Below are 24,403 nucleotides of genomic sequence, written 5' to 3'. Positions count from 1 at the left end.
TCTTAGATTTAGTTAAATAGGTCGGGTATGAGTAAAAAATTTTGCACTACAATAAATAGGTCATAAAAAAGTTAAATAGGTCGATTTGGGTCGAATATTTATGACCCGACCAAACCTGACCCGACCCAACTGTTTAATGGGTCTAGTAGCAAGCAAGGCATTGCCGACAAGCAAGGCCTTGCTGACCCTCATATGTGGCTGGTCTTGGCAATAAAAAAAGAAAGTAAAAAGAAAAATAAAATTATAAAAAATTATTCACATCAGTGCCGGCCACACCTCATGGGACAAAACATTTGGACAATTTTCCCTAAAAAAACTAAATGGTTCAACTAGTGCTCATCTAAAGTCTATCGGGCAAAAGACACTTCAAGATGACAGTACATTTTCCATCGGTCTTCCCCTGAAATATCAAGATGACATTTCTGGTGTCAGACATAATTCAGTAATTTAAAATCGTGCTAACGAAAGAGTTCCATTCATTCACGGGACTATTTTCTCTAGCTTGTCCCACACATTTATTCGAACACTCAAGAAAGTTTAGTTAGACACAACAACCCTAGTGACGTATTGTCACTTACACTCGCTTCTTTTGCGGTGCGCTAGACCACAGAGACCAGTATCACATACATAAGCTCATAATTTATTTTTTCATCTTCTCCTTTCTTCAAGCGGTTGGAAAAGAAGGTTCCGTGGCAAGACCACAGAGACCAGCTTTAGATTTCACATCCCTCAGGATCCTCATGTACCCTCTCTCACCCCAACCAGTGCCCCACGAATTCTTCAGAAACCAATACTTGTTCCCGCCAGAGGTCTTCCCGTACCCAATCACCGTGACCTCTTGATCAATGTCGGTCCCGCACGAGCCAGAGAACACGCCGTTCGAGTAGAATTGGAAATCGAACCCACCCCCTCAATTGCCACCGAGACTGGCTGGTTTGCCACGGCCTGCAAGAGGGCCCTCTCATTGTCGGCTGGCACATCCTGGTATCCGGTTATTGAGGCCACGGGGTTTACTGTCTTGGCCGTATTGCAGGTCCCGTCAATTGCCTGGTAAGGGTAGTCCTCCTCCGTCGTGAGGCCGCCCTTGCCTATGATGAACTCGAAGGCACTGTCCACGTGCCCACCCCAGCAGCCGTCTTCATTATCGTCACAATCCACGAGTTCTTGCACCGAGAGTGGCACCAACTTCTCCTTCTTGATCATGGTAAGCCCTTCCACAGCTGCCACTGCCGAGAATGCCCAAGAACATGCTGCACAAGGAGATAGTAAAATGAACTACAAAATGAAAGACATGTAAACGTCTAATATGATAGGTATAAAATGAATGTAACAGTGAATTACAGATAATATTGGTATCTGTTATATGTGCAATTGTTGCCTGTTTTCAACAGCATGAGAATTTTGACATTCTCGCAAGACAAATTTTGAGTTTCCACTCACCACAGTCCGCTTGATCCTTGACAGATGTCACAGCCTTCTTCGTTCGCCAGTCTAAGGTAGCTGGAATGGCAGTGAAGTTGGCATACTTGAACGGTTTTGCATGGCCAGAGGACAGGACCCTTGTGGGACTCCTCTTGTAGCCGGTGTAGGAAGCGCGGAACTCCTCATTGGTTAGGTCTGCGAACTTATTCACAGCCATTTTATATCCCAAGTCCTTACCATTATTAAAGGCGTTGATGTGCTTAACGTTCTCTTTAAATATCTCATACCGTTTTGCCTTTTCGGCCACGTCCTTGTAGACACGCCCGTGGATTGCCACCCACTCCTCATGTTGCTTTAACAACTGTTCCTCTTCAAGAGGGCGACAAAGCGTTTCGAAACAGAAACTATAATGACCAAAAGAGCAGCTGATGTGAGGAATGAGAATTGGTTTTGTTTGGCCATAGTCGTGCTCTGTCTAGGACACAATTGGAATGACTTGGTGAGTCGTAACTTTCAGTTTGTGCACGAGGAACTCCAAATGGGTGTGTTGGGTTTTTATAGACAAAATGCTGCTCAACTGTCGTCACTCTCTCTCGATAGTGCTTCAGTGGAATTATTGGTCGTCCTTGGTGCCTTGGTAGTTGCGACTTAGACCCCCAAAAATTAAGCTTGCTATTGCACCTTCATCATGAATAGCATGGATGCAATTGAAGTGACTCTGGTTGTCATTGACTGATAGGTGATTAATCAAAATGCTACCATTCAACATTGTCATGTAGTGCAAAAATTTATGGTTCTAAGAGGCTTTTTGAGGGAAAAGTGTTAAAAAAAAGTCCTAAATCTTTTGTATTTGTGCCAATTTAGTAATAAACATTTTCCGGTGTCAATTTAGTCCTAAACATTTTTACTTAATGTTGATTCAGTCCTTTCCGGCCAATTTTGGTCGGATTTCAGTGATTGGACACCACGGGCTATCGTGGCCTGATCGGTGAACTTTTAATAATATTTTAATAATTTTGAATTTTTATTTTTATTTTTTATTTTTCCCTTCCCCTCCTCTAGCCGTCGTTGGACCTTGGCGACCAGCCGAGGCAACGGTCGGTGAGGTCAACCTCGTCGAACTTCGCCAACCACCTTGCGAGTGGCCGCGAGGGTAGCCTCGTGCTAGGCGACAAGGGTCGAGCCTTGCCAGCACCGCCCAAGCCGTGAGGGTGACCTAGCACCGAGCTGGCGAGGCTTGCCCTCGTCGGATTTGGCGAGGTCTAGCCTCGTCGGCCATGGGCGAGGCTCAACTCTCTCCGAGATCCGGCGAGAGCGAGCCTTGCTGCCTAGTGCGAGGCTGCCCTCGTGGCCACTAGCGAGGTGGCCGGCAAGATCCGACAAGGTCGACTCGCTGGCTGTCACCCTGGTTGGTCACCAAGATCCAACGGCCGGCTGGAGGAGTAGAAGGAAAAAGAAAAAAGAAAAAGAAAAGAAAACGAAAAAGAAAAAGAAAAAATTCAAAAATATTAAAATATTATTAAAAGTTGTCCACGTCAACACCGATTAGACCACATCAGCCCACCAACGTTCAGTCAGCAAAATCTAGCCAAAATTGGACGGAAAGGACTGAATCGGCACTAAGTAAAAAGGTTTAGAACTAAATTGGCACAAATACAAAAAGTTTATGACTTTTTTTAACACTTTTCCTGACTTTTTAGTTTTGTGTTGGTCTCAACCCCTAGCCAAAAGCAAATTGACTGTTGATTTCATTTCGTCAATGATTAGGTATTTGGGTCTATATGTATGTTTTTGCCTATATGTGTATGTATGTATGTATCGACATTTTTGACCTTTCATAAACTATATTAGCGTGTCGTTACACGTATATATGTATTTGCATCTATCTTTGCCTTCCAATCATGTCTAAGTTATAGAGATTCATGTTTTTATTGCAAAGAATTTGTTTTCTTCAGTGAAACAACTTGCTTAGTTCAGCATCTGCTAATAAAATATTATTGATCTGGAGCGTGCGATTCTTTGCCAATGAATTGGTGCCACGTAAATAGTCATGAATAACTGAGATTGGCTGGTCTTGCACGACAAGAAAACTGGACTTCAACACTAAAATCATATTCAACTTTAGACGACCATTGGCAGAGTTCCCATTTTGCTAGACTTAACCGTGTCGACATGTTTTCTACGTTTGGGAAGAACTTCTAAATTCCTATGTTTGGCAATGAGAATGTAACTCAGTCGAGCTCATGAGCTATTCAAGTTCGACTAGTAGATTACTCAAGCTCGGCTTGATTCTTTTTGAGTTCAAGTAGCTCAAATACTAATTAATTGAGTCTAGCTCAAGCTAAAAATTTATTGACCTTAAAAGCTCACAAGCCTAGTTGAGTGATTCAATATTTATGTATTTTAATTATATACATTAATAAAGTGTATTTTGATGATTCCAGCTCAAGTTTGAGTTTTATTCAAGCTTTGAGAGAGAACTATTATCTGATCAATTCAAGCTCAAGTTTGTTGAAAACTTATGTAAATCGAGTATCCAGTCTTAACTCAACTAACTTCCATTGCACATGTACTCCCTAGTAAGGAAATTTAGTTCGAAACTTTAAGTCACCAATTTCTGTTTGTGCATGAAAAGTAGGAATAATGATAATGAACTTCTTTTTCAATTTTTAATGTGATCTATCAACTTTTTTTGTCTAACCAATTTCTTTGAACTTTTAAAATTCCAATCAGTGTAATTCTTCCATCGAAAATCCTAACACTTAGATAACATGGACATAGTTATGTTAACATAATGTCGATTTGCCAGGTTGGCATGTACATGACTTACATATGGCTTCCATGTCATAAATATATATATATATATATATATATATATATATATCATTATTTTGGCCCAAAAGAATGGAACAAAAATATTTGCTGATTGGGAAAACGAGGTGGAAGTCTAGATCATTATTCTAGGCCAATAAATGCTAACAGTGCAATCCACTTCAAAAGAGTACATGGGAAAATTGTCCAAACACTCATAAACTTATTTCAATTTTATCAATTGAGTTTTAAACATTTTAATTTGTCAATTGAGTCTTAAATATTTTTAAAATTTTCCCAATTGAGTCAAGTCAGTCAATTTTGGCCAAAAATTACTAACGTAAATGCCAACTGTCCTACATGACATAGCCGGTGTTAACGTAAACAATTTTAATATTTTTGCACTTTTATTTTTTTTTCTTTCTTTACTTTTATTTTCCTTTTTTAAGGTTGATAGGGGGCTACAGGCCGCTAGCCGAGCCCAAAGACTCTACCAGCCTTTGGGTGAGGGTTATGACCCTCCCCAAAGGCCAACTAGGGTCCAAGCCCCAACCAGTGACTAGTGGCCCCTTCCAGCCCTTAACAATAAGAACAAGATAAAAAAAAAAAAAAAAAAAGTAAAGAAGGAAAAAAGAAAAGCAATGGAAAGAAAAGAAAAAATATATAAATATGAAAAATTTAAAATTATGAAAATATTATTAAAAATATTTACATCGGCGTCGATCATGTCACGTAAGACGGCTGATATTCACGTCAGCGATTTCCAATTGATTTTGCCAAATGAACTTAATTAGCAAATATAAAAGGGTTTAGGATTCAATTGGCACAATTAAAAAATTTGTAACTAATTAATACGAGTACAATAGGTTTAGGAATTTTGAAAAATTTCCCTAGTCCATGCGGCATGTCGATATACTTTACAAAAGGACTACATTGAGTGGATCCTTGAAAGTTCATGAACAAAATTAAACAACAAAAAAGTATAACGACCCTATTAATTATTGAAAAAAAGTTCAGCGACTGCATATATTGTTAATCCTTTTTGTCCTCTAATAAGAATTTGTTTTTGAAAACAAGGGAACCCGACTTAAATGGGTAAACTTTGGTCTCGTCAAAGTACTCGATAAATTAAATGAAGATCATCGGTCGGAGATGTGATTAGATCAGAGAAGTCTGGTGTGCCGTCCGAGGATAGTGGAAAACATTAGAACCAACTTAAGAGTGGTCCTTCGGTCCATTTTTTAGGTGTTAGGTAAAAAAATTTCCACATTGCCGATATGGTGGAAGATGGAGCAATTAAAATACTCTAATTGGTCCTTTGGCTTAAACTTTTAAATAGGGGTTGTGTTCAATTGGATAATGTGGACGAGTTCAAACTTTAGTTCTCCTCGGAATGAGGTAAATGGCCCCTTGGTGCGCCTAGTCAACACTCCCACCGTCAAAACTTTCATTGCATCTAGAAATTCACGTTTCCTCCCTTCTTGATATTGCCTTTTTCGCTCCATATTTTTCTTCTCTGTGGAAGAAGGTAGGGGGTGGGGCTGATTATACCCCACTAATAGAGTAAAATTCCTTAAATAATCTACTGAAGGGACTTTGGATAAAGTTGCAAATTTGATTACTGAACATTATTGATTTTCTTACCATCCATGAAATTGTGATTATTGTAGGTTAATTTTAGTAATATAACTGGCAATATTCTAACGTGCAAGTAAGCCCTTCTTACTTGCACGTTAAGTAAGTTTTCCGATTTAATGGAATTTTTATGTTGATATTAGTTATAATCATCATATAACATTTAATCTCATCGAGTGCTGAAGCTTTTAACTTTCAATACTTAATTATGTTGTTGATGACCATTAGTAATTATAAAGCTTGATGGGCTTCAATTGCAACTATACTTGGTAAAAACCCATTAGTTCGTACAAGAACTGATTAAATTCCAAGCCTATTGAGTATTCCACTTTCGTTGAAAGTAAAAGGAGAAAGTGGATGAGCGTTGTCTCCACTTTACAGCATTATCATAGTCAAGCCACATCCATTATAGATATTACTTTATTTTACTAAAATTATTGTTCCACGCGACTCATGAAATTCTGTTTGAAATGACTGTTCTTAATTATTTCTATAAATTAAGAATTTACTATTTAATAGATTTAATTAATGCGTCTTGTAAGCCATAAATTACGCAAGCAACTAAGGAAAACATAGTGTTCTTTTTTTTTTGGTTAAAGGAAAAATTACGGTATTCAATTTATTGTTTTTCTCATGTTTTATGGAAACATTTTTTAAAAATCGAAATAGTCGATACTGTAGTTAGCATGCTTAGTGAGATAAAGACGTTGGATAAGAAACCTTGTCTAATAAGGAATAGTTAGACTAAGGACAACTTTGTTTGACATTATTGTTCAAAATTATCTGAAGCTAAAATACAATATTTTTTAATGAATTTAAACGAGAAATGCTTTTAGATTTGTCCGACTCTGCCAAGAAATGACGTGATCTTCCATATTAGAAAGTTAGGAATCCAAGCTAAGCTATCAAGCGAATTGAGTAAGAAAAGGTTCTCCCCACGAATATTCGTTGGATTTCGCTGAAGTATGCTACAATTATTCATGTCAATAGGTTTCATGTGGACCATGAGGAGAAAAATCCTAAACCTATTAGAATCATACAAATTCAATCATAAACTTTTTATTATTCAATCTAGTCCTAAACTTTTTGCATTTGTGCCAATTTAATCTATAAGGTCAAATTTGATTAGTTAGTGCTAACATGGACACTGGCCGTCTAGCGGATGTTGATGTTAATGATTTTTAATAATTTTATTTTCTTCAAATTCCTCTATTAATTTTTTTTTTTATTTTATTTTCCTCCTTCTTCCTTCTTCCTTTGGTCGGTTGCCGTCGTCTAGAGGCAAGGGCCCGGAGGTCACCTCGCCAGCCAATGGCAAGGCTCAGCCTTGTTAGATCTAGCAAGGCTCGGCCTCATCTAGCAATGGCGAAGTCCGCCCCCACACTTGCCGGCCACTGGTGAGGTTAACCTCGCATGGTGAGACCAAGCCCAACCAAATCTAGCGAGTCTTTGAACAACCATGGCTATTGCGAGCCTCACCAAATGACTACGGCTTCATTGTCACCAGGTGAGGCTCACCCTCATTGGTGGCCATCCATAGGAATAAGGAAGAAGGAGAAAATAAAAAGAAAAAAAAAAAGAAAAGAAAAATTAATAAAATTATTTAAAAAATTTATTAAAAAAATTCTCCACGTCAACGTCCATCAAAAGATTGGCATTCTCATCAATGCCAACCAACAAATTTAGCCAAATAGACTGAATTGACACAAATGCAAAAGAACTAGGATCGAATTGACACAATGGCAATTGGTTGATGACTTTTTTGGTAATTTTCTACTTTTGTGATAGAAAATTAAATATGCTACCTCGGAGAGAAAAATTGTTGCAAGATGTTTGACGAATAGCCATAAATTCTCTGGTCCATTGATGATACTAAAGTTTCTCGAGAGCCGGACACCTAGAGTGCCAAAACTTGGCACAGAGGGACACTTAAATGCAAAAAGTTAGGAAAGTGACACTTAAGTGCCAAAATTAGAGCAAAATGGATCACTTAAGTGCCAATCTGGCCAAAATGCTGACGTGATGATTTTTCGATGAAATAAGTGCAAAACGGTGTCATTTTGTACGCTAACGAGGCTAGAAAATGCAAAAACAACGTTGTTTTGTCTTTGAGATGGTAAAGAATTAATATAAAAATTAATTAAATTAAATTTATTTAAAACATTTAAAAATTACAAAAAAATTATAAAAAAATATTTAAAATGGGGGGGGGAGGGAGGTGGCGACGGCTCAAGAGGGAGGAGGGTCTGCCAAGGTTGCGGCCCCGGCCAACCGGCAAGGAGGGCCTGTGAGCCCTCGCCAAGATCCGGGCCAAGGTTGTGACCCTCGCCCAAATCCGACAAGGGTTAACGGCCCTCACCCGCCGGGGTTAAGGGCCGTGACCCTGCCGAATCTGGGCGCGGGCTTGGGTGAGGGCTCGTAGGCCCTCACCGCCCGTCGGCCTAGGGGTCGCGACCTCGGCTGACCCTCCCATCTCCATCGTCGGCCCTTCCCAACGGCGGCCCTTCCCGGCGGCGGTGGCAAGGGCTTAACCTCGCCGCTCCCTTCACCCCCCACCTTTTTTTTTAATATTTGTATTTTTATTTTAAATGTTTTAAATGAATTTAGTTTTTAATTTAATTTTATTAATTTTATATTAATTTTTTACTACGTCAACACTAAAACAATGTTGTTTTTACATTGTCTAGCCACGTCAATGTGAAAATGATGCCGTTTTGCATTTATTTCGTTGGAAAATCGTCATGTTAGTATTTTGGCGAGATTTTAGCTGGATTGGCACTTAAGTGATCCATTTTGTTCCGATTTTGGCACTTAAGTATCACTTTCCTAACTTTGGCACTTAAATGTCCCTCTATGCCAAGTTTTGGCACTTGGGCTATACTTCTCCTGAAGTTTCTCACTCCAAAAGTTTGACTCGTATTCCTTGAAAATTTCGTATTTAGTTCGCTATTAATATCCAATTTTGACCTTTAAACAAGACAATCCATATTGGTCTTGCATTTCCTCTCTTCATTGCATTCTCTATATTTAGAAATTAGGAACATAGACCTAAGCAAGAATATGAATTCTTCTTATGCAATTTGACCTGAAAATTAGAAATGGACCCTATGCTCATTTTGACTCTCAAGATCACTTTTGGAGTCACTCTCTCCCCCTCCCTCCCTCCCTCCCCACAATCGATATTAACAAAAATGAATTAAACAAGCCTTTTGTCCAAGTTGGATAGCCCAACTCCTCGGGATACGAACACTGGGATTGTCAAAATTTGGCATAGAGGGACATTTAAGTGCCAAAAGTTCCAAAAGGTACACTTAAGTGCCAAAATCAGTGAAGAATTGAATACTTAAGTGCTAATGGCGAGAAATTCTGGTCAAAGCGCTGATTAGGCATTTTTCGATGAGATATTTTACTAACATGGCAATTCTTTAAAAAAAAAAAAAATTATCCATGTAGACACCAAGAGTATGCTAAACGACGTCATTTTTAACAATTAAGTAGTCACTTTCTGCAAAACTTGGTACTTAAGTGTTCACTTTTAATCACGAGTGATAATTAAGTGATCACTTACACTATAACCTAACACTTAAGTGATCTTTTTTTTAATCACGGCTAGCACTTTAGCGAACATGAAAGACGACATCATTTTAGACAAGGATTGTTGAGTTAGCTTTTCGACTAGCCATTTAGACCACTTATATTATTAATAATATGCCATGTTAGATTTCCGGAAACTCGCTAGAGTTAGCACTTAAGTGTCCTAATTTTCATAAATAAATAAAAAGTAGCACTTAAGTACTTTTTGAAACTTTTGGCACTAAAGTATCCACCTATACTAACTTTTGGTACTCCTGATGTACTTTTCCCTTATTTTCTCTTATGGGATTCACTTTGTATACATCCTATTAAACCCTTTATGTTTGTTTGCTTGGATTTCTAATAAGGATATGACTGGATAAGAAAGGATACAAAATCTAGGGATTTTGTTATATCTTATCCAACAATTGTAATGATAAAGTCAAACCACATTATATCATATATATAGAGTGGTTTAAACAACATATAAGTGTAAATGAACCCAAATTTCACAAATAAAGATGATAAAAATCTCTCACTACACTCTTGCCTACTTTATTTTTATTTTATTGTTTCTTTTATTAATTATTTTCTTTTTTATTTTGTTACCTTCCTTCATTCTCTAATAATATTTTATTAAATAATAAATTGTACTACTATACCCAAATTACTAAAATACCTAAAATATGTAATAAATATAAATATAATATATATTTAATTTATATTATAAAATAGAATTAAATTCGAATATATAATTTATATTGAAATATAATTTTTGCTTTGTTAATTTAAGAAATTTATTATTCGAGAAAGATAACTTACTTATTATGAACATTAGAAATCATATTCACTTTTATCCCACCTCTCATGAGATAATTTTGTCCGATCCATATTTGATATATATTCGACTTTATCTTGTCTTCAATAGGCACTAAATGCAAGATATAATAAATTTTATTATATCCCAAATTGCATCCTAACTACCAAATGCAATTGGGGTTACTTGACAGTTTAGCCCCCTTTAGGAATTTCCACCACCTTAAAGCTCAGACTTATTTCAACTAGATCTCTCATAGATGAATCTTGACTTCTCAATACAATGTGGATGTTTACCGAAAGAAAGTGGATGAAGTTGAGAGTGCCTAATATCATTTGGCCCGTGGAGATTACATGGGTTGAGATTTGGAAGAAGAAATTAAGGAACGACACACCTTTCTAGAATACTTCAATTGAGAGATAGACCTGAGATGCTTACCTCTCTCCCAAAAACATTGGTTATCGGCCCTACTCATGAGGACGTCCAAAATTAGATTGAGCAACTAAAGGAGGAGCGGATGAAGCGCAAGCAGGTGCTTCTAATTTGGCCCAACAGAATAAGTGACTTAGTTAGACCTCCCAATTGGATTAGGTTATTAGCATGTCCGCATTGCAATTTCTTTTTTAAAGCTAAATATATGAATTTTTCAAACTTTTGGCACCAAAATTAGTTCATTAGGCTTCAAGAGCTATAAATGGAAAAGCCAAGCCCAATATGCAGAGATCAAGTGAAAGTGAGCCAAAATATTAACAGTCAATAAGAAATGGTTTCAAGTAATGCGACAAGGGCCTTATCGAAATTGAAGAGGTAAGAATGGGTTCGATTGTAGAAGTCGAAATCAGTGAGAATATTGATAAAGCAATGTAGTTATAGATTGAGAATCGAAACTTCCAGAACGTTGTAGCTATCGAAATGGTAGCCATTGAAAGGCATAGTTGTAAAGGGCCTTTTGCCAAATCAACAATCGATTAGTTTGCTTTACAATTGTTATATTTTGTTTTATATCACTTTTACATTCAATCGCACTTTACATGTCTCCTGTTTTCTTGTACTTGCTTTCTTTTTCGGAGCCACACTAGATCTATTACAAATAATAAAACCAAAACTCTACCATCTTTAGTGAAAGATTTTGTTGAGAGAACTTTCTCCAGCAAATATCTTTTTGGCATGCCCAGTAGGACCATTGTGTTCCATTCTTAGGAGGTGTTGATGGCAAAAATAAGGAACCAAAAGAGTCGCTCCTCTGCCGACGAGGATAACTTGTCTCCTCACTACGCAAGAGAGAGAACCATTAGTTTTGGGATCTCTAGTTAGAATCTAGGCCCTATTTATGGTGTTGATATTGGTACTAATGTTGAAGACATTCCATGAGAATTGTCCAAGGATCAGAGATGAGAGTTACCCTTAAATCAAATGGTGATAGCTACAATGAGAAGAATGTTTGGTTTGGCCAATCATATGGCTAATCATTTTTCGACTATCTTGATTCATTTGTTAACCAATTTGTTTACCGATTTGACTTCAAGAATGGGGATGCCGAATCAAGCAAATGTGAGTCATAGGTTTCATACTAGTGCAATTCTGTAACTCACGCATACTCCAGCCTAACATGTCATTGGCTGCTCGAATCTCGTGCCATTGGTTAAAATTATACAAAGGACTAACAGTATGAATGACTAGAATTTGACCAATTATGGTAAACGAGGTGGAATCCCTAGAATCTTACCTTCATCCAAGTTGATGCCAGAAATTTTAAATGGTGTCATTCCTACAAGGGTGGTTGGAGATACTCCAAATCAAGGAAATGAGGCCCAAACAATTGTCCCACAATCGTGCTCCCGATATTAATCATTTAGGGGCAATAATGTGTTGCTGCTATAGGGATGGTCAATATCGAATCAATTCCCATATTGATTCTAGGTTGTCGGCCTTATCAACTATAAGAAGGATTAAGAGATTTCACTAATCATCCTACTTCGCCTCCGAGGATACAAATGAATTAGGTGAATTAGGTGTCAAATTTTGTAAGAGATCGGAGGATAATATAATAGGCTACTTGTTTGATTATGCAATGAAAGGGATTGGATGGAGGCATCCCAAGGCCTATATATTGCAAGCCGCACCTAGACTAGGTTGATAATATCCTGTATCCGAGGGAATACAAAAATCCTTGAGTTTACCCTCTTGAGGAAGATGACCAATGAATGGTGGAATATATTAGCCAATTTATGGCTCAATGTGGCAATATTAATAATGATGGAAGAATGAAGTTAGGGTTGTTCCCTTTGTCCCTATCGAAGATGGCATTTACTTGGTATACTAGTCTTCCCGTGAATTTGGTGTGGATTTGGGAGGAAATGGAGAATAAATTTCATTCCCAGTTCTATCATCTGATTCTTGAAGTGACATTATTGGATTTGGCGATAGTCAAGCGGTTTAATAATGAGACGGTTGATTAGTTTGTTGCCCGGTTTAAAAAGATGAGAAATGTGTGCTTGCTCTTCCTCCCGAGAGAAAGAAGTCACCGAGATGGCCAAGAATGATTTAAAATTTTCTTTGAATGAGTGTTTGGCCGGGTAGAAATTTACTGATATGTTCTCATTAACTATCATAGTAACTCAATATGAGAATCTTTCGAAGGAAAAAGACAAAAAGCCTTATCGAGATTACAAACAAATTGTGGTCATGCATGATCTTGAAAAGGATTCAGAAAAAGACGATAATCAAGATGATCCACCGAGATTACTGTGGCAAATATGACTTTGGATAAACGATACGTTTGTCAATGTTTGAAGCCCACTAGAGTGAAAGAGTCAGTAATGGTAAGGGCTAGATCTAACTCTGACCAGTGGTCCTCCTTTCTCTGATCTTATTTCAACAAACTGAAGTTTTACAAGCTTGACCAAACTTTCACTAGAAACACTCCTCTCTTCTTCGATGCATAGTTTAGTTGATTATTGCCTCATTCACCATCTCAGAAGCCTGCCAGGAGTTACTCTTCTTCAAATTCTTTGGCCTTGGCAACCATTCCCCGCCCTCTTTGAACTGGGTCGTTACAGGCTCACTAGCTTTTTCTTGGTTCATCCTTGAGCTACACATCTATTGGAGGGGTCTTATTCCAATAGGGACTAACTTACAAAGTAATTGTCCACTTTGGCTCATCCCAGACCAAGCCTCACGGTTTTATCATTTGACGCATAGATAGGCACTTTCCCAGGAGATCATCCATCCTAGTAGTACTCTAGCTTGAGCTTACTTATCCTTCAAATTTAAGGGCACCAACTAGCTTATGATGTTCAGTTTTAAACCCTCTCAGAACCTCTTTGCCCTATCCACAGAATTATCTTGTGTCCTTTTGCTTGGCATCCTTGGGTTATTCATTTAACATGTTCACCACAATCGCCAAAAACCTTGGGTTCTCTCTTTTCCTCTATTTACAAGGCAACCTCATTACGGCCTCCAAGGATCGAACCTAGCCACTCTCAGACCTATTCATTCCCAATACCACCAAGCCAAAGCACTAGTAGTGTCCATGGACGACTCCTTTTATATAATAGAATCATATCTAACAAATGTTCTAGAAGAAAGTTCACTCTATAGTCCTAACACTAAGGTTAGGAATCCATAAGAGCTATTCAAGAAAACAATCAATAATCACAAGCATTGAGTATCTTCTTAACTAACCATCCCAAAATTCCCAACGCACTTTGTCACTTCAAGTAATGACCATACTCTAATACCAACCAAGTGGGGATGTCGTGCCCCGATCCTCGGATAAGTAACAATCCTTTTTCCCTTTGGTCATTGAATTGTGACGTCCCAGGACGTGTTACTAACCCATTCATTTTATCTTTTGATTATATCCAAGCAGAAGCTGAATAAATAATAGGGATAGTATAAGGCATACAATCAAAACACAATATATATATATATATATATATATATATATATATATCTGTCATCAAACATAATCTTTCCTTACATCAAAAGCTTAGCCATTTATACGTATGTGTAGCAGATTCCTTCATACTTATCCAAGAATCAAGATTGGGGTTAACCTAGCACCTCTATTCTACAAGGGTGACCTAACAAAGTGGTGTCCCCTACGTGTCTAGTACGCGTCCATCTCAAAGTACTTTGACTTGGGTTTGGATAGCCATGATTAGGGCCTGAAAAATTAAACAATGAAGAGTGATATAAACTCAACAAGTAAACTCTATAAAACTTGTGTAGGAGGGTTCTTTGCCTCCAAGATGCCCTAAAAATGTAATTTATCTATCAATAGTAGATCAATATTAAAGCCTTCACTTTACATTATCTATTAACAGGAATTAGCCATTCAACAATGCAACACTATATCACGTGTCCAATTATAGTATAAATAATCACTACGTGAGTGCACCATTCTATTAAGCATACCGCGTTCACAATTTAATAATATATGCACGAATAACAATAGTTCCATGCACCATGCATCAACTTAAATCTCTCGAGTCATAATCAAAGGCGCACAAATCCACAATCTTATTCACGCCTTTCTAACTCAAACATCAAGCTGTAGGACTTTCTCATGCCTCCCAATTCATAAACGAGGTCAATCAAAGCATGCATGTAACACCCCAAATTTTCTTTTGTTCATCAGTTAAGTATATATTATAGAGTAAGGTTACTGTTTGATTAAAACACCCAAGTGTTCTTTTAGTTCGACCACGACCCACTCTTCTGTGCATAGGAGGATTTTCTTTCAAGAGGAATTTTATTCTCCTCATAGCAACCAGGTGGAGCTAAAGATGAAGGGGGAGGCCACACGTGTACTTCTATTCTTTTCTTCTTTCCTAAATGGTTCAACTGTAGCGACTGATTTCTTCAGCTGGGTTCTTTTCTTTCTTCCCCCAACCGAGACACCGAACTTTTCTCACTCTTATTTTCACCTCAATCCGCCGAAGATCTTACCCGAGCTCAACCCCTCTTAGCCCCGCGCCTTCTTCCAGCAGCAAGACCGTCATTGCCTTGCCCCGTTTGGAGCTCCCACCATCAACCATGAAGCCCTAGCTCGCCCGACGCCTCCTCCCTCTTTTGCCGGTGAAAGATCCAGGCTAGTGAAGCTGTCTTCGTGGTCTTGAGTTCATGGGTTTGCCCTGCCTTGTGTTGTATGTTGATTTAGGGTTGGGTGGCTACATTGGGGGTGTAGGGGACGGCTAAAACGTTGGGTTTTGGGTAGGATAGGTTCTGATTTTCAATTGCCGTGGCTGGTAGGTGGTGGATATCGCGTTCCACCCGCTCGACGACCCACCAACCCATAGTTTCGTTCCCTCTCTCTTCCATTTCTCTCTTTTCCTCCCTCGGGTTGAACAGAATGGAGCCTTGATGTCCCTATTTTGGTATATACAAGTTGGCCAAGAGTCCGAATAAGAGCTGTGAGCGAGAGGGAGGCTGTGGTCCATCATTGTTGGATAAGAAAGGCTGATGAGCTACGAAATGGGCTTACATGTTGACTTAGGAAGGTCGAGATTTTAATTGTGGCTTTGGATGGATTTCTCGAATTGTTTGTGATGAATCACTAGTGGTTAACGCTCGTTTAGGTGCTATACATGTGTGGTCAAGGCTCAAATGGGGGTTCGTGAGAGGACTAATTAGCTAGGAGTAGCTGAGTGCAGATGCTAGAGTTCATGGTTGGTCTGTCCAGGAAGAAAAGCTCGGTGAGGCTGCTGCTTTGCCGATTTTCCATCATCAAAAGTATTAAGAATTGGATGAACTTATTTTCTAGAAAGTTGTGCAATAAATTATGATCTACGACATATATTTAATTGAGATTTTTATGAGTTAAACTGATCCACATGAAGACTTGATTTTATACTGTTAGTGAGCTGTTCAGTACCGTGAAATCACGACTTCAATGTGCTTTTGAATTTCTATAAAATTATTGAGTTAGAATATGGATTTACTTCCTGCATGAAAGTAGTAGGACACATGTAGGTGCAAAACATATCAAAATTTCAAAGCATTTTACTGAGTATTGAACTTCGAAATGGGCTAAATCTCCCAATTGTTAGTTCTGTTCGGCGGAAGGAATTTTGAGCTACATGGACCACACTGCTGCTCTCTTTACAGAAGGAACCAGACTTGGTTTCCTTCTTGAAAAGTGTTCATTTAAGGCCTTACTATCACATATTAAAACTTGAGAGTTTTCTGTGATGGTTTACTATGGCTTTGGCCTTAAATACTGAGATTAGTTGATTTCGCCTAGTTCTATCTATGTTAGTAGATTCTGAGTTTTCTGCAAGAAAAATGTTGGACTCTTACCTTGTTGCCTCTAATGAGGGTTCTCTTATACCTTGTAGTATTTAACAATGTATGTTTAGACATTGGTGTGATTGTTAGCATATTGGAGTTGTTGGTGCTGCAACAAAGCGGAATTATGAATGTGTAGTTGGCTAAGGAGCCAATGAGAGACCCCGGGTGTCGGGATGCCTGGAGAGGGGTGTAATGGTATTCTCTCCAGGGGACTGAGAAGGGTTGAATAACTTCTCAGGGGATCTCGTGATGTCAGGTTGGGTGCGAGGGGTATAGAGTGGAGTGTCGTCTTCCCCCGGGTGATTGTGAACCTCGTGACGCCAGGTTGGGTGCAAGGGGTACAGGGTGGAGTGGCATCTTCCCCTGGGTGATTATTGTAGCTAGACTTTTATAGATTCTGCAAATTGATAGTTCGTTTACCTATTTGTCTTGCTATTGGCCAACTCCAAGTTAAGATTAACCGCCCACTTGCTGAGTTTTTATTTTGAAAACTCACACTTGTTTATTGTGTCTTTTCTTCATATTAGAAGGTGACCAAGGAGCGCTCGACATGTGGGAGAGTTTTGTTTTTTTTTTTTTTTTGATAGTATGTAGATACTTGACAGGAGGCGGGATATTAAGTGTTTGTGGCTCCTAGTGTTTTTTTTTTTTTTGGTAGAAATTCCCCTCCTTAGCCTCATCTCTCAACGTGTACGGAAACAAAGTTTTTAGTAAATATAATCGAGTGCAGTTCAGTTCCTTATGACTCAGCTTAGAATGAAATTTATTTTATGATCTGAAATTAATATCCCCCCTAATTTATAAAGCAAGTCATGTGACTTGACCTGAGATCCTGGGTGTCACAATGCATGTGCCATATAAGTTACTAAAATGGTATTTAATTCATGCACTTTTCTCGTGTAACTCATATATATCCATGCCACATGTACAGACTATAGTATCATTCTCATCATATGCAATTAGCATTCACGCACTTTACACATGCTGAAGTCTCAAGAATATCATGACATCCCATATTACCATGCTATCCTCGAGACCATGCTTTTAGATTATTATGGCCGCTTAGGCCCCAAGGCCAACTCAAAGGTTCATAGTCATCTAGCGTAATCAGGTATCATCTCGCCTCATTATGCCCAGTAAAGTCCTGCGTAAATGCATCAAGACAACATTCCTGTGAGGAGTATCGTTTTGAAATTCATCGATAAACGACATCTCATTGACTTGGGGGCATCGCACTGAGACCAAGAAATGACCAATCTGTCATGACATGATCACTGATCTAGTACCAAACTTAGCTTGAGAATGATATGTCTTAATATTGCACCAAGATCAAAAAAGGACCAACCAGTCGTGACATGATTGCCGATTTACTATCGAACTTGGTTTGAGAACAATATGCCCCAGTATTGCCAATCCAAGAGAGAGACTTGACTCAATGTGCTTCCACGCACATCCAAGAACCGTCTTATATCTCATCTCGGAGGCTCGGGGTATTCTCATGTATCGACCATGGACAATGAACATATGTGTAAAGACTAGTTCTAATGAACACGTATAAAACATTGCCATTAATACCAAACAACATCACCTAGAACAAGCACATCCAATAACATCATAAGTCACATCCAATGACAATATCAAATGAAACAACCTTAGCATATTACCTTCCAAAATAGTCTTCGTAACTTATAATCATAGATTTTCAAGAACACTTACATTTTTCAAAATAAGGGATTACATAAGCATCTACTACCTTTAAAATTAGGATTTAGTAACCTCATATCACATTGAAAGTCATAACATAATATGCAGTTATCATAATCAAGAAAGGTTATTGCATTCAGCGATAACTTATGACAATAGCTTATCACTTCCAACAATAGCCTATCACAATAACTTATCCCATCCAACTATCGCTTATCATGATAACTTATCACATCCAACTATCGCTTATCGTGATAACTTATTGCTTATCGTGACAACTTATTGCTTATCGTGATAACCAGGTGTCGTCTCGCTCCATCGAGTATGGCAACATCTACCTCTAGATGGCATTCCCGAAGGAGCATCAGTCCGGCCTCTACCGCAATCCAGCATCCATTGACGTGGGGCATTCCATATAAGAGCATCGCCCACTCGACTTTCATCGGGTGACGGGTTCTCATAGCGATCACATGCACATCCAATCTCGACCAAGGACATCATGCTTTGCACTCAATGCCTTTATTTCAAATAATGTACTTGGCTTATTTTCATCATATTAAAAACACCCGATAAAATAATTATTCATGGACACAAAGTCAAATCAATCTATAAAGCATGATACTCTCCCATTTAAAAATTCCACAATTTGATATAGTACTTTAAAAATTTTGGCTTCAAAAATCAACATCCGATATTTTTATAATTAAATACCAAAATTTCCTATTTTTGAAATAATAATTCAAAATCATTACTCAACATTTAATTGCATAAATTAGCAATCAATTACACAAACCAACACTACCACAACAATCAGTACAAAATTCTAACAACCGGTTATCCCGGTATAATTTTTGCTAATTAATAAATAATTAAATAAATTGCAATTACATAAATAAATTGCGATTAATTAAACTAAACCCCTTAATTAACCTAACCATGTAGGCGCATCATCAACCAAGTTGACTCTTAGCTTCCATCACATAGCCGAAACACCAAAATCCCCTTTTAAAAATAAACTTAGTAACTATTTTTTTTTTTGTTCAAACTTTCTGAAATAATTTCATACGGGATCCCATATTTGAAATTTACCCGCCAAAATTTGCGCATGTCTAGATTGAAACCTCACGGTTTTATTGAGCCCATAAAACTTGGTGTCCAAACCCGACACCATATTTCTTTTATAATTTCTTTTCCAACCATCCCTTTTTGAAAATAAACCTTATTAACCCCCCCTTTTTTTGTTCAACACATTTAGAAATAAATTCATAAGTGCTCACGTACTCAAAATTAATCCTTCAAACTTTGCACACATGTAATTAAAACCTTATTGTTTTATTGGGTAAATAATTTTGGTGTCCGAACCCGACACCTCATTTATTTTATATTTATTAGTCCAAAATGTCACATTTTGCAATAATACTAGGCAACCAACATAGAGCAATCCATCTCATCTCATCACGCACAAGTTTTAAGCATGCCAAAAGTCCGCCAAATCACTAAATATATGTTATCCAACAAGCATGACAATAAGAACAACAACAAAACCACAACTGGTCTTAACCAGCAGAAACCGAGCCACTCACGCGTCTCCAAGTTTAAATCCAGAAACCTAACCAAACGAGTTTGGAAAATTCTTAAATTTGAATATGTTATAAAAGACATATAAAAAAACATTTTTTATGAAATCATCTTAACCCATATCTTTCTAGATTGAGAGCAATAAATCGCCCAAGTTACAAAAACTATGTCCGTATCCAGAAATTCTGTTTTCCAAAATTAGTTTAGTTCGAGGTCCAAAACTTATCCGTTTGATATGAAATTTGAGTATGTTAAAATAAAAGATGTGACAATAACTTTTGTGAAAAAAACTCTTTCAAAATTCGAATCCTAAGAATTGATAAAAATCCATTGAACACCAAAATGTCACAAGTTCCAGCACAAACAGAGGTTCTGTTTTGATTAAAACAAAGCTGAAATCTCATTCTTTTAAATCCATAAAATCTTGAGTAAAATATATGTTATAGCTGAATATGTCTAGAACATTTTTCAATGATGAAGCAACCTCAAAATCGCAATACATTTTTCCCCACAAAAATGATAAATGGCGAGGGTCCAGTAAACCAACTCTGAAGATTAAGCTAATCAAGCTTACACTATTCTAACCAGCTAATTAACACTAATATAACTAAGCCAATTGATACTAATCTAACCCTCTAAGCACAATTAACAACCTAATCAATGATTAGGGAGTTAACTCATCGGAATTTGACGGCGACGGGTTCACGGCGATGGCGGCGTGACGGCAGTGAGATCCCGCAACTATTGGGTCTCCAACGAAGGCCAACCAGCAGCTGAAAAAGCCCTACAAGCCTTCAGCCAAGGCTGGTTCTTGCTAGGCAGAGGTGAAGGAGCTGTTGGAAGTTGTTGGTTTTGGTTTCTGGACAGAAATGTTGCTGGGGCATGAGGTGCTGGAGGGTGGTGTTGGTTGCTGCTCGGTGGCGTGAAGTGGCACGGGACTGAGGTTGCTAGCCATTTGGTGGCTGAACGGCGTGGAGACGAGTGCGGGATGGGGCTGGCATGAAGTTAGACGAAGCTGCTCGTGGGATGGCTTGAAGATGTGTGGCGGTGGTTGAGGATGAAAGGAAACGTGGGCTACAGTTAAGTGGTGTTGAGGCGTGTGGACATGTGGCAACAAGGGAAAAAGGAATGAAGAATATGAGGATGGGTTTGGCAACAGAATGAAGGAGATGTAGAGAGATGGGGGAGAAAGGAACGTGAAAATGAAAATAAAGAGGAAGGAGAAGCTACAGGGAAGTCGGCTGAGTAAAGGGGGGAGTGCATGCACATGAGGGGAGGAGAGAGGGAAAAAGAGAGAGGGGAGAGGGGGCCAAGAAATCAAGCTAAGCAAAGACTTTAAGGGCAAATATCTCCATTTTCATCATCACTAAGCCCCAAAAGTCTTAGCCCCAAAAGTTTTTGCCCAAACCAAAGAGAATTTAGCCCTTAATTTCCCAAAAATAAACTTGCTTGGCAGCCAAATAAGCCCTCCCAACAGCCCATACGAATTTTCTTTGCCTTTCCGATTTGTCCAAAATTGATTTTCTGCAAAAATCCCGAACTTGACGAAATTTCTTCGAAAGATGAGATGATGTCCTATAAATGAATCGTGATACGCTCGAACGTCCGATTCCCGAAATCGAATTCAATTTTGTGGTTAAAATTGATCGGACGCTATTTTAGCGTGACCCAACCTATTGGTAGCTTTTAGGGATTTTATCGCGTTTGACCCGTGGTCGATAATTTTTTATCCACATTTGTGTATCTCCGACTTGTAGACGACTCTTGGTTGTCGTAAAATTGCAAGGTTTCAATTACGGGTACCGAGTATAAAATCGAGAGAAATTCAAGTTAGTGCCGTTCGACGCAAATTTTGCAATTTAATTACGCCATTCCATCGAATCGACCTATATCCGATCACTAATCGATTATAACAGTGCCGTGTTGACCTTTGCCAATTATCACGGTCAAGCGGTCGATTTCTGATCAAATTTTCAAGTCTGTCATGTTTATATCTCTTAACGACTTCACCTGATAGATTAGTTAACTCGTGAGTAATCAGCTTAGAGAAAAGGGATCATAGGCGCATCAAAGAATTGCCCATTTCATATATTCGAGCCGGGTCGAAAATTCAGGATGTCACATTAAGCATATGTGGCTAGCCACATTTTTCTATACATACATACATACATATATATATATATATATATATATGCTTATGCTATTTCCACTCCTTTATTCACTTTCGATACCCCTTATTACATTGATTTGACTACATTATTACTCGCAAGTCTCACTCTTGATTTAATATTATTTCTTCTCTCTTTTTTTTTTTTTTTTGTTTCAATTTTACTAGAGACAAAATCTCAAACAACATTTTTAAAGTTATATGTGGGGGCTCACTCTTGATTTAATATTATTTCTTGTCTTATTTTCTTATTTTTTTATTTTATTTTCCTTTTCTTTCTCCATTTGGACTAAAATTGGTGTTCCCATTTTTCCAAAAGAAAAGTTTATTTGGTAGATATCTAACAAATTATTGTATCAATGAGTTGATATTTCTTTTTTTTTTTTTTTTTTTTTTGTACTAGAAAACTATCATTCGAAAAATAGCCTAAACATAAGTAAAAGTAAAAAAATCACCCACTAGTTTTTCTACGTATTTTCTTTAATTATAAGATTAATATGTGTCATTATGTTGTAGTCCATGTATTTCAATTGCTCAACTTTCATTTTATTCGATGATTCTAATAGTCCAATAATGATTATTTTCAGGGCATAATTGAATGATGTATTAATAGATATTTTCAAAAAAAATTAAAAATATCACAAAGTTAAGCACATAAAAATGGATGTTCAAGTCTATCCAGGTAGGGTCTATCCAGGTAGGCACAAAAAGGATCTTGAAGTCAAATGCGCCCCGTCAGTTTTTGTAGATATGCTCTTAAAGTTGAATGGCTTCCTTATGGCTTCCTTACAATGATCTTCAATCCCCGTCGAGACTTGCAAATTTGCATTCAAAGTCAAATGTGCCCCTTCAGCTCATAAAGTAACACAGTTCCCAAAATGCATGTGTGGATCTATCCAAGTAGGCAAAAAGAGTTCTTTGAAAGGAAGCCATGCATTTTAATCTAATTGAGAACCAATGGATTTTCCTTATAATCTTTGAATAAATTCTCGTAAATTTTTCTTGAAATTCAAAATCAAGATATTAATGATCACGAAGATAGTCTATAGGAATAGAGTAAATAATTTGTAAATAAAACTAACATTTCTTTGCTGTGATATATGATAGGTGTCTTGCTCAAATTACAACAATGGAGAATAAGTTGAGGAAAACAAATGAAGGAAACATTGAAATGTAATGGATGTGAGAGAAGCGGCAAGGTGAAAAAAAAAAAATATTTGAAAGAGATATGGGTAGTTTTGTCTTTTAGTAAGTTGAAATAAAAAAAGAAAAAATATAATAAATAATTTTAAATCAAGAGTGGAAGGGATAATATAGTTAAATCAATATAATAAGGAGTGTCAATAGCTAATAAAAAGATGGAAATAACGCAAGACTACATATATATTATATGTATAGATGGGCTAAGAGGAGCTACGGCCCCCAACTTGCGGGCCTCATATTGCCGTACTATCAAATCTTTAAATACCAGAACCCATATTTCTTCTCTTCGGCCCAAAAGAGCAAAAAAAAAAAGAAAGGCCATAGTTCTCTGTCCAATTCAACAACCTAGCTACAGGACGGCAACGTTTTGGAACTCTCGCTCTGTCTCTGCTGATTAGCATCCATTTGTATTAATTTTCATGGCGATAGTTCAGCCACCCTCACCGGCATCTAGGCCTGTCGCAGCCCCCACAAACAGAGATAGCAAGGTCCTCGTCATCGCCTGACCAGTGGTTGAGATGAAGCGAGGCTACGCGCAAGGCCGAACCCCGATGCCACCGCATGGGCCTCCGGCCCTTGCCATTAAGTCAGTACAGCACCACCCTTGCTCCAGGCCTGTGCCGCCCCTCTCGTCATGACAGAGGTGAGGTCCAAAAGAGGCAATCACCGGCAAGTGGCAAGGCTAGCGAAGGCCGTGACCTCGCCTGCCTCGGCTTGCTGCCTGCAGAGGTTAACTCTCTGTCTCTCTCTGTTTTTGCTCTTGCTGACACGAAGGCGCCAACCGCTCGGGGTTCGCTTGAGCCTGGCGACCGATGTCAGGTCCTCTCCGATGCCTGGGCAACACTGTCTCCCGCCCTGCCGCCGCCGCCGCCGCCGCCATCGGTCCCCTTCTTCTTTTGTTCTTTCTTTTTTCTTTCGCTTAACCCTTCTCCTCTTTTTGCTTCTGCATTTACTTTTAAGATTTTTCATTACCAAACTTTAAAAACCATTAGTAGGTTTTCTAATGTCACGCAGGACGACATATTTGTAATTAAAGGATACATCAATATCTCCATTTATTTTTTTATGGAAAGGTCGATTCGAATAAAAAGTATATAATTTGGGATCAGCTTGTGTAGAAAAAATGTTCATTATTCATATTGAACATTAATTAAGGGATTTGCAATTCTTTTATCGCAAATTTAATTAGTTGTTTACCA

At 38.1% G+C, this 24,403-nt stretch overlaps 1 pseudogene; it reads right to left on the bottom strand.

Annotated features, from left to right (window-relative positions):
• Nucleotides 1-456: 456 nt before the first annotated feature.
• Nucleotides 457-24,084, bottom strand: LOC120292477 (annotated as a pseudogene).
• Between the last annotated feature and the right edge of the window lie 319 nt (nt 24,085-24,403).

Source organism: Eucalyptus grandis, chromosome 4 (assembly GCF_016545825.1).
Source record: "Eucalyptus grandis isolate ANBG69807.140 chromosome 4, ASM1654582v1, whole genome shotgun sequence".
Taxonomy (NCBI): Eukaryota; Viridiplantae; Streptophyta; class Magnoliopsida; order Myrtales; family Myrtaceae; genus Eucalyptus; species Eucalyptus grandis.
The sequence above is the reverse complement of the archived record's forward strand: the minus strand, read 5'-3'. Positions and strand labels throughout refer to the sequence as shown.